The sequence below is a fragment of the Cheilinus undulatus genome, linkage group 13, assembly GCF_018320785.1.
Source record: "Cheilinus undulatus linkage group 13, ASM1832078v1, whole genome shotgun sequence".
Classification (NCBI taxonomy): Eukaryota; Metazoa; Chordata; class Actinopteri; order Labriformes; family Labridae; genus Cheilinus; species Cheilinus undulatus.
Window position 1 is genome coordinate 20,979,259 of NC_054877.1, and position 12,002 is coordinate 20,991,260.

The window sequence follows — 12,002 nt, forward strand, 5'->3', positions numbered from 1 at the left end:
TGCAGCAGCACACACAGACCATTGAAAGTGGTTGTAGTGGGGCAGCTGTGCCAGGTTCTTTAAAGGGAGCGTGGACCAGGGGGTGTGTAACTGGTGTCCCTGGTGGGCAAAATCCAGGTCATCTTTTGAAGTGACTGCTAATCCCTTTAATGCAAACTACATGCCCCACTTGCTGCGCTCTGTTTAAAACACGGCCTTGGACTCTCTACACTGGCATGGACTAGACACACCTGTCACAGAGACATCTGCACGCATGCATGCACAAATACACACATCGATGCACACATAGGCGCTGAATAGAGTGCACAAGAATGTGAAATGACATTTTACAGCTTAACTAGCTTAAAAATATAACACCTAAGAGTGAAAATGATTAGAGCGACCTGAGTGAGGGGGTTTACCAAAGCAGTCACCTTCAGTCCTGGCGGTGCAGAATCCCTCGGGCTAGAGCAGGGATACGACTATTAGCCCCCCTCGCATTCATTCCTTCCCTCTTTACCCTTTCAGCTGCCTCCATATAAAGCATTTAAACACCTCGACAGCTTTCCTTTCAGCTAGAGCGATTACTTCCCGACAGGTGGGGTAATAAGCTGTTTGACGGGGAGCAGCAGTGTGACCCCTGTAAGGGTTAGCGTGGCTCGCCAGGGCCCCGTGCTCTCCCTCTTTTCTAAAAGAGGCGGCCCCCGGACAGCTCCTCTGCTTCGCTCTCTCCTCTCTTGCTGAAATAAAGCTCCTTTAAGTGAGTCTGGGAGGAGACTCCCCACGGGATGCTCTCAACCCCCCCACTCCTCCTTACACTCTACCAACCCCCTCCTACCCCCCGGTGAAGACATCCTTGGCGTTGCTGAGGAGGGACAGGAGCACGGCAACCTTATTAATGAATGCGGCCCATTACCCGTCAGCCTGGCTCCTCGGCGACTCCCAGAAGCCCCTGCAGTACGTGACTTCAAATGGCAGGATATTGACACGAGGAGAGCAAAGCGGCTAGTACTGTGTGTGTGTGGAAGAGGGAGAAACAGAGAGAAAATTTGTGCTCAACTGAGTGTGCACGCCTTTGTGCGAGTGTGCCTAGGTGTATGTGTGGACCCCAAAGGAACGTAGCTCCTTGGATATAATGTAGGGCTCGTAACAGCTATTAGAGGGGAAAATAACCCCTCTGGGGAACAGCTCCCCCCTCTGCATGTCCCAGCTCTGTCTGACACACACTGCATTCTACCTTTTCCTTAAACATGCCAGGAGTTTTCTCACTGAGGGCTTTCTCAAGGACGGTGTTAAACGACTTCAGTGGCTGTGGCAGCCATGCAGACTAAAGGGAAAATAGAGGAAAAGTGGGGGGAAAAAAAAACCTTAAAAGAAAATGAAACTGATACCTTTATCTCTGTGGATACTTAACTCCGCAGAGAAGCTGCAAACTGTTCTGTGTGTGAGTTTGGAAGAAAGAAGGGAGAGAGGGTGGAAATTCACTTTCCAATCTTCATCCTTGTCAAGTTCTTAAAGTAGCTCTGCACCAAGTTAACACCTACAGCTCCCAAATACAAATGTCAAATTAGATCTGAGACATAATTCACGACTTACACAAGAAAATGACCAAAACATCCAAGGAAACGAGGATGTCACTAATGGTGTGACACTAGAATCAGTGCAATTTAGGATTAGATGCCCTCCATTAAGCCTTTTAGCTCTCATCCTTGCTCTCTCTCTCCTTTCATGCCTCCTATTCCCCCTGAAACTCTGCCATTCCCCTTATCATCCATTTCCTTCCCTTCTTTCCAACCCTTAATCTCCTCCTCGATCCTTTCAACCACCTGCTGGCCACACAGGCCTGCTGCAGGGCCCAGTTAGCAGCAGTGTTCAGGTAAACCATAGCAGTCAATTCCCCACTAAATTAAATTTTGCTCTGATCAATAATGCGCACCCGCTTCTCCCTTATGAAGACTGGCTGCATTGGCTCGGAGCGAGCCTCTTCCTCCTCTCCTTTTTCTCTCTGTGCCACCGTTAAACCGCCGCTTTCATCTGATTACATCACCCCACTGCAACGCCCTCAGGGGTGGTGGAAGAGGAGGGGGAACATCCGGCGGGGGTCTTGTGTACCCATGCAAACAGGTGCAACATGTCTTAGGAATTTAACGCTGCAGCACAGAAAAGGAGAGGGGTGAGGAAAAATGGGGAACAATTGGGGAAGAGCACAGAGCTGGAAAGTGCAAGTAGGCTGGGGAGTTGATTTATTAACTAATCATTCTTTATGTCGTTCCCCATTGCTCCAGTCTCCATCGATAGTAGCTGGTCTCCAGTGAGGCAACAGAGGTGCATCTCTTACATCAGCTCTGCAGAGGAAAGGCCAGTGGAGCAGCACACACACATGCACACACAACCACTCTTTCATCTGATCTCCCCGTATTAAAGACAATCCTCTCATTGTCCAACATCACAGAGCGATCATGTAAAGCTTAATCACAACGCTAACAACGTTTGATTAGCATAATGTTAATACCTGCAGAGCACATGTTAAATACATCGTGTCTGTTCCTCTACCTGGTGTTATGCAGCGTGTTACATTAAACCTGGGCTTTATCGAGTGGTTAGAGAGCTGAGAGAGCAATAACAACTTCTAAAGCATCAGCCTTTTCAAAGCTTCTCAAACAAACCAACCAGCGTGCACTTCAACCGACTTCAACCTGGACCAGGGAAGTGAGGAGAATCTGTCACATTATGGGGCCCTCCAATTCAGAGAGCTGCACCTTTAAATTGTGACAATTTAAAGGTGCAGTTAAAGGTGCAATTCAAAATTATACGTCAGTAACTTGAAACTAAACTAATATTGATGCATTAACTTTTCATGAATTAAAGTATGAAAAAATACAGTTGGGTTACATAGTCATACCCAAAACAGCTTAAATACTCAAATTATTTCCTTAGTGCCAAAGAAATTGTTTTAACTTAAAAAGGTTAGCTTCCAGGGTGGTGTTACATTCCTCAACCAAAAACACGATGAAAATGTTCATAAGCAAACTTTTTCACCACCAGAAATAGATGATGAAGTGCTTAAAATAGATTGTCGCAAATATAATCTTACAAAATCCATGTTAAGACAGGACTAAAATGTTAGTGATGCCTTAAAGATCATCAAAATCCATGATATTTTCCCTTTTAAGTGTCAGATCTTTTAGAAAAGAAGATGGAGACAGGAGCTGTAACTGTACACTTCCAAGCAGAGAACAGGAAGAGCACGCATGCGTGATATCTTAAATCTACTTTTAAAAGATTCAATCACTCAATCAATTAATCAATCAATCAATCAATCTTTGCTTGTGTAGCCTATATGGTCTATAATTAGCTATGGTGCCTAAAACAAGCGTTAACTGTTTAAAAAGAGGAAAAACTGACTTGATAGGCTTGGTTGGGATTGGGTCTAAAAGAAATGTTGATGGTTTAGATGAAGAGACAATTGATCTGAGTTCTCATGGATAAATAAACATCTGGTTCAAATAAGAAACGTCTAATTTTGTTCTAATTTTCATAATTTTATCACTATAAAGGTCCACGGAATCGTCACAGCGAAGAGATAAAGAAATGCAGAGCTCAGTGAAGCTGTGGCTGTCTGTTAGCCTGGCTACAGGGCTGAAAAGATGTATTCACACAATTCTTTGGGCTTATTGGTGCACCATATAATTTCAAATTTTTCGCAAAGTTTGCTTAAGAAGACGAGTTTCTGAACTGAAACAAAGAACAGGTCTCTGTTGTTTAATAGTCCTCTGTTTTAGGGGAGCAACTGAGTCGAGAGTAATTTTCTGTGAATGTGTAACACAATCAACAAACTGAAGATTTAAAGGGACCAACACACCAATCACTGTACCTGATTATAGGTTCAGATGAATTTATATTCTTCCAAGACAAACAAAAAATTCTTGTCAAGTCAGCTTGCAGCTGTTTTAAGGGTTAATCAACTTTTTATTATTGACTTTGTTGGTTTATGTAATCCGGGTATTTCCTTTTAGAACAACAGCATAAAATAATCTTTATCTAATGTCATCTTAGTAATATATACATTCATATTTGGGCAAATTTCATTATAATTTTAAATTTCTGATTCATTTATTATGTTAAAGGCAAGCTGGAAAACTTTACATTTGTTAAGATATATCAGACAGTCAAAATAATGAGTTAACACAATAATATTCAGTATTTCAGTTTGGACTTGGTATTGGAGAGTTCCCAAGTTCATACGTAGACTAGAAAAAAAACTGTGTCAGTGCATTCCTACCTTGGGTTAAACTTATAAAAATAACCATGGATAAGGTGCTGGTTTAGCTCAGTGGGTAGAGCAGGCGCCCATATACAGAGACTTCCTATGCCAAAAAGTAAAGCCTGAGGCAGGGAGAGGAGTGGCAAAATACCAAGAGCAGAGCAGGCATCAATGACAACAGAATGAGAGTGATGAAGTCAGAAGTAGAATAAAGGAGGAGCTGGGGTGGAGGAGGGTTGCAAGAGCAGCTTAGCGAGAGAGTGGCAGAGCGAAGCTAAGCCAATTCCTGGCTGTTTGGTGCATGTCTTCCCCCCATTCTCTCTCCCCATATTTCCTATCTCTCTTCTGCTGTCCTATGAGATAAAACGGCAAAAAAAAAAAGTCATTAAAAATAAAGTTGAAGAATAAATAAATAGGTGTGAATAATATTTTTGGAAGTGTAATGAATTTCAACACAAACAAAAAAAGAAATCAAAATGATGTTATTATGTTTTTTGGAGTTTAACATAAGAGTGTAAAGACACACCAATTGTAAGGCAGGGAAAATGACGTTAAACAACAGATTGGTGGACAATTTTAATAAGGATGCACAATCCTACTAGCTGTGCGCCAAGGACTGTAGCCTCTGAATATGGATGCCTACTCTAAAAACCGAGCTAAAGGGCACCACAACCGGCAACTTTTAAGAGATAAACAGCGTGAAGTGAAAAAGTTTTAAAGGTGGAAAAATGTCACAAGTATGTGTAAAAAACACAGTGACTGCTTTTATACTACAATATATTCAATTTCAGAAAAGATCAAGTTTATTTGGCAATATAGTACATTTAAGTGATTATTTTAGACATTTATTTCTGTCTGTTTGCTTAATAAGCCCAAACAAAAGCAAAACATTTCTATAATGAGTCAAGTTGTTTCTTACATTTTAGATAACACATTTAAGAATCTATGTGATCACAAGAGTTAAACACAGTCTTCTCACACCCGGTGGCTACATTTTCTTATTTAGTTTATCTATAATCAAAAATCTGAAGAAGCAGCTGAAAGTGTAAACATCCCAGTCTGAGCTCTGATTAAAACTCTTATCAGTGAGTTTCTCTGCATACAGTAAGCGTGTATAGCTGCATCTGGAGCATGAGGGAGTGTGTGCTCAAAACCACTGAGACCTACACACACCCGTAGTCATCACTCAGGAATTTAATTAACGCACAAGAGAACGTCATCAAAGATACTAAAACAAAGAAGCTGTGGTCTTTATTTGAGGTTTAAAAAGACTGCAGGGCTACTCCAAGAAGGTAATTCATGTTTGTGTTAGGATTGAAGGATGAACAGTGGACCTCGACCAATGACCCAATTAGCGGGCTAATTTGGTGAAAATCCTACCTCAGAGTGTGTTTTCTTTTATTTCAAAGTGCAGTGCAGGAAGACAAGAGTGCTGCATTGTGCCTGGATGTCTAATGTTGTGTTGAACTGGGTCCAGTATTGACTCAGTCCTCCCTTTGTGCGTTCCCTGCTGCTGACCGGTCCACTTAGGGAGTAATCCTTCCCTGCTCTGACCTCAGGCCAGGCTTACTCCTGCCTACTTTAGCCATTGAAGAACACAATCAAATAAATAAATAATACAGCAGTTGGCATTCTCCACAGTCATCACTTATCAGACCGTGGGGAAGGTTGACCCCGAACGCTGTTGTGCCACAACCGGGCCTGGTCTCCTTGGTAACAGAGCGTCTTGTTTGAAGTGAGGTGCCCGGGGAGTCATGGTCGTACGGTTACAGCACCAGGCCGGATTTCAATGTCTTCCATGTGTCATTTGTGTGTGGTCATTTTCTCTGAATGCTTGTAAAAATATGAAATAAATCCTTAACGTTTGAAATGCTTTGATTGGACGTCTAAGTACCCCCAGCAAACATGTCTGAGGTGTAACCAAAGATGACGGACCACCCTTTTTGTGGGCTGGTGCTTTGTAGCTCCAAATGATACTCATTACCCTGTCTAAGTAGACAAGTGAATGGTACTAGAAACACACTATGCAGTGATCCTGCTGTTTGACTGAGGTAGCAAAACAACTGCACAACTGCTGTGTTATTATGGGGCCTCATTAAGTGAGGAGAGAGTGGGAGACGGGGAGAGCGATAGAGAGAGGACCAGTGAGAGGGGAGGAAGAGAAAAAAACACAACACAAGAGAGCGATACAAACTGTATTCTGAGGTGATAGCAACACACAGATGCCTTTCCAGCCAAAATGAAGACTATGACTAAAGAACCCAATTAAGGGCTTTCTTAGGGGAGCCATCTTGGGAGGGGGATGGGTCTTCCTGGGACATGAGCCCTGGGCTACATCCTCTAATTAGACAGAGCGAGGGGGGAGGATCTCTGCCTGTCACTGGGAGGGAGATGGGGTCCATGGGGTTCCACATGTCAGTCCCAGAAACAAAACACAATTACTCTCACATTTAACCACTTCAGTCGGGGACAGACTTTGACTAGGGATGCTACACGATGCCCCCTTCTACTGTGCTGCTAGACATGCCACTTCACAAATGCAGGGATATTTGAGGACTAAATTTTCCCCTACGTTTCTATGAGGGGGCGCCAGTCAACGCACACTCTCATGTGTTCTCTCTCTCATCAGAAAATGAGCTTTTAATTGAACAATGTCATTCAAAATCCCTTTTAAAAACTGAAGAGTTAAATTACTTTTGTGTTTGCAATGTGTGAATATGAAACTCAAGAGGGAATAATTGTTCTAATGCTGTTTATTTTGGCCTCTGCTGCATTTTGTTAACATCAACAACGTGATAGCACACTTGAAAATCAAATCACTACAGGCAGCAAATTAAACCTGTAGTGAATTTCCTGAGAAGCGCTTAAAATGGTGTTTATCAAAGTTGTCGAAAGAGTAAACTAAGAAAAGTAAAGGCAGCGTGTTTGAGGGAGAGATCCGGTGATGGATTCGAGCACAGCGCACCGAGTGTCTCTCCTCTTTGTTTGGATTTAACTTTCCCCAGTGGTGCAACACAGGAAAAAGAAAAAAAAGAGAAGCTCAAAGGCTTCTGGGAGTTTTTGTCATGTCTCCCTCCAGACAATGTGTTTGCATGCACATATCAGACCCTGGGAGAGACAGACACAAAGACAAATACATACAGCACGCACACAGATGTATACTCACACACAAAGGCTCTGAGAAAGAGAAAATCCTCCCAGGATCATTAGGTCTGTCATGCTGTCTAATTCTGATCCACCTACAAAACTAGAACACTACTATTGTGATACATCTCCACTCATCTAAGGCTGTTTATGTCCCCATTTACAGTCTGTGTACAGTGTTGTACATAATTATAAATAAGCTTAAATATTAATGATGGCGCCTCACAAGCAGATGCTCTTTTCTTTCTAATTCCTTGTTCTTTTATTTTGTAGTGAAACTTTTTGAAATGGTGACAGAATTCTGAGCACCTGGGGTGATGAAGAAGAAAACAAGTTGTCAAATAAAAGGAAAAAAAAAATACATATACAACTTTCAAAAGCGTGATGAGCTGTCATACTTGGCAGATCAAGATATTCAGGGAAAACGGGGTGTTTGAGAGCCGCTTAGGGATAAACACGCGGAGCTTTGCTTTTTGTGCGACACTTTTGGGACGCGGGGCAGTTAGGGTGGTTTGGGGGCATATTTTAAAATTCATGAAAAAAGAAAGTAAAACTTCTGGGGAATAAAGTCTCTGTGCTTCACACAGAAGAGTGAGTTTTTTAAGAAAGGAGATGGAAGAAGAAAGGCCTTAAATATTATCTTTAAGAGTCAACTTAGTGCATTTAAAGTATCCCAAAAAGAATTTCTTTGGATGCACTTTTTCCCTCCTCTGACTGTCCATCTCTTCCTCTCCAAGTTTCCTGTCCAGGACATATGATATGACATGCATAGCTGTTTACACCTGGTGATGGTGAAGCCTATAAATATGCTTAATTAAAACAGCTGAATTGGTCACAGCTTGGCAATAATAGCAATCACACAGGGAGAGGAGAGTCTCATTTGTGTGTGGAAGTAGAACATGATGCAGATGTGCTCTCATGTCACTTTCAGCACTCATTAAGGCCGGGGAGCTTCGGATTGTCTTTGAAGGAATCCTTTAAAAAGACACTCCAATTAAGGTACATGTCCTGCGGGTGTCTAAGGAGAGGGATAAGTCAGAACGGCACCCCAGTCCTTCTTCTCCTCAACACGACTTACAACTCTTGTCACTTCCATGAATGATAATGGAATTGAATGATGGACGGGAAAAACAACAGCTAAGGGAATGTAAAGCAAAAAATGCCTCCTCATATTTGACATCTCTGGAGGGACCAGGATCACTCGGCCTCATTCACCAACTATTCTTGAGAAAAAATTTAATCTAAATACCCTCTTACGCAGGTTCTGACATTCACCAAAGTTTTCTATCTTTGATTTTCTTAGCTGAGAACAAAATCTGAGAGCACCCCAAAACACTCTTACAAACATTTGAGAGCTGATATGAGGGGATTAAATGTTTAATCTTGCACTTACCAGCACTCAAATGTGCCAAATTAGGAATAGCACAATAAAATCTAAGTTTTAATTGTATTTTACAGCACTTATCAATTTAACATTTTATATAATAAAATAATGGCTTAAATATAGTTAAGTATTAATTCAAACATGCAGTGTTTGATCTTAGCTGCAAGATGTTCAATTATGAATATCACGTTAGCACATATGTAGATGTTTTATCGTTAGACACAAATTTAAAACACTAAAAACCTATCTTTACACACGGGTACGTGTGCATCAGTAGGTATAAATGTGCTTAAATGATGATCTATCATTTTAAAGCATCAGGTTTTAGAATAAATGTATGTTCAATCATGTCATACTCCCCACTCGATGTAACTTTTTTTTCACTCAGCTGGAATGCTTTCTGATTACAGCATGATGCATGTCATTTTTGGTGAGAGCACTGTCTGAACCAGTGAAATTGTTGATTTAATGTTTGTAGCATACATTTTCTATCCACTATGGATGCTAAAAAAAAGTTCCTCTTACGGTGTCATCTGAAGCAGCACTACATCCACTTTACAACTATCAAAGTTTTCTGATTGTCTTCAAAGTTTCTTTTCATTTGTCCATTACTGATTTCTTCACCTCTCACTGCTGTATACCTTATGTGTTTGCACACTACCCTGCAGTCTCATGCCCTTATATGGGCATAAAAGGGGTATTTCCCTATCCTATACTAATTAGGAGACATTTGCATGTCCTTCTAGCTAGCACCTAGCATTCATTAACGTAAAAACACAGGTGTGAACAATTCAACAGTTCAGTCAGCCACTTGGTCAAAAAACATAGGATTTCATAGCTATGAATATTTCTTTAGTGGCACTTCTTAAGTAGCGCTAAGTCAAAGTTGAAAAAGGAGGAGCTGGGGTGGGGGAGGTTTGTAGGAGCAGCTTGCAGAAAGAGCAGCAGAGCATAGCATAGCCAGGCAAGAGCATTTTAAATAAGGCAGTATTAGTGTGTTTAGCCAATAGCGTGCTTAGAGCAAATCAGCTGGCCATCAGCTGATGAAGGCTTGTGTGAGATCAGCTGATCTCAATTATAGTAGCGCTTGATTCCATGGCATGCCTGAATTAAAGCTATATGCTTGATTTGAGTCATGAATCCCACGTAGGTTTCTCTGAAAAACTTTCTTTATAACAGATTTAGGAAAAATCTTACTGGTGATTGAGGAACCATTGAGAGAGGAGCCTCCAATCACAGCCCTCCAGGACTCATCACTGGAGGAGCTGAACTTGTGTGTTTCTTCACAAATGGAACTGCACTCTGAGAAACGTCAGCTGTAAGCTGTGGCTAATACTGTGCATCCATCAGTTAATGAATCTGGCTAATTAATCCAGCCTAGCAGCATTGTCAGTGGCTCAATTCCTTCCCTAAAGTGAAGCTCTAATGTATCTGAAGCCAACGCAATGGGGAAAAGAAGTTTATTATCAAGTTTGTGGCCTCTGCTAGAACCCCGAGACTTTTCTCATAAGAGGGCGGCTGCTTTTAAAATGACAAAGACAGTGGATCTTATTTGGTACAGAGAATGTAGTAAAGTCAAGTCTCCTCATTGCTTAAGGGGTGGGCAGCGGTTGAGGGTCAGTGAGAATGCTGCACAGTCAGCCCGCTTGCCCTCCCCATCAGCACCTCATGAAATATCGAGACTTTGCTCCATATTTTAATGGGGTGAGGGAGAGGGATGCACAGGGTGGAGGCTGTGAGAGCCTGTGATGGTGGAGGGGGAGTCCCCTGGAGAGTTTAGAGGGGAATGGTGGTCCATGCATCTCACTGCTTATTTTTTGTGTGCGAGAGAAATAAAGAGGAAAGAGAGAGAGAAAGATTATTCTCCTTTGGAATCTGGATTCTGGGGCACACAGGCCCAGGAGTCAGTCAATCTGGTCGGTCTGAGGGGGGCGGCGGGGCGGGGGGTCCTGGGAGGGCTGATTAGACGGATGCTCTCCCATCATCCATCTCGACAGGCTGGCGAAAATTGGCTAGCCCCCTCGCAGAGTAGAGTTCACGGGGGGAGGCGGTGGGGGAGGATGTGGAGCGGTGCACTGGATACCTGTCACAGCCTTTGGTCTGTTTCAGGATCTCAGCAGCAAATTAATAAAATATCGTTCCTGCTTCCCTTTACCTGCCGTGGCAGCTCTCCCTCTCTGCCGCTCCTTCTCCCAGCTTGCACCGGCCCTTTGACCCCTCCGACTACTGTGAGAGATGAGGAGCCCAGGCAGCCTGCGAGTGGGCCAGAGTGTCAGGGAGAAACAGGGAGAAACTCCAAACTCAAGACCAAGCAGAGAGAGAGAAAGAAAGAAAGCTTCTACTTCTCTCACTGCTGGAAGACAGCTCCACTTCAGACAGACTGACAAACGACTGCCCCATGTCAGTGAGACATTTTGAAGCGTGATGCATGGGAAATGGCAACCGCAAACAAAAAAACAAGTGAAAACAAGACTCCAACCTGCACTGTTTGTTGAAGGATTTCATGACAGAATGTGGTAAATGCTAATCTCATAAAAGGGAGGATTATGTTTAGAAATTGCAACTTAAACTCAAGAAGTATTTAAGTTAGCTACAGTAGAAAAATGACATTCATAAAGTTGTCTGTGTAAAAAGCGCACTTAAATGAATATATATTCCATAACTGTCTGTCAGCTTGTATTCATAGTGGCACCTTGATTTTTCCAGCACTTTAATGTTAAGGAGTTGCAGCTTAAAAAGAACCTAAAACTATAGATAATATTTGAGGTGGGCACAGTGAAACAAATTAAAATGATATAACTGCCTGCACACAATTTCATTTGCATACATCTAAATGTTTTGCTTTAAATTTACTATGAACTTAAGAAATCTTTAAGTTGGTCAGAGTTTACAAACCCTAATGCAGCTCTCTGCAAAAAAAGTGCAAAAGCATGATCAATATATACTATATATACTCCATATATGTCAGAATGCACTCATGTGTCTACTAAGCAGTAGTTTAATGTTCAGAAGTTGCCATTTAAGAAGGAAAATCTTTAAATTGGAGTATAAAACACATATATTATCAAGTCATCTGCATAAGAGCAAACTTGCATGCATCTATGTACTCTGTATTTGTTAAAGTGCACTCGTATGTCCAATCCCTACAGGAGTATTAAGTTGAGAAGCTGCAGTTTTAGATTATGCTAAAACTTCTGAAATCCTTGAGTTACTCAGAATATACCTTGCTTG

The 12,002-nt window shown here is 41.9% G+C and overlaps 1 protein-coding gene across 5 annotated transcripts in view; it reads right to left on the reverse strand.

Annotated features, from left to right (window-relative positions):
• The window catches only part of LOC121519859 (zinc finger protein 521-like), a 126,641-nt gene that overhangs the window by 1,918 nt on the left and 112,721 nt on the right, over positions 1-12,002 (reverse strand). The gene's annotated exons all lie outside the window — the stretch shown is intronic.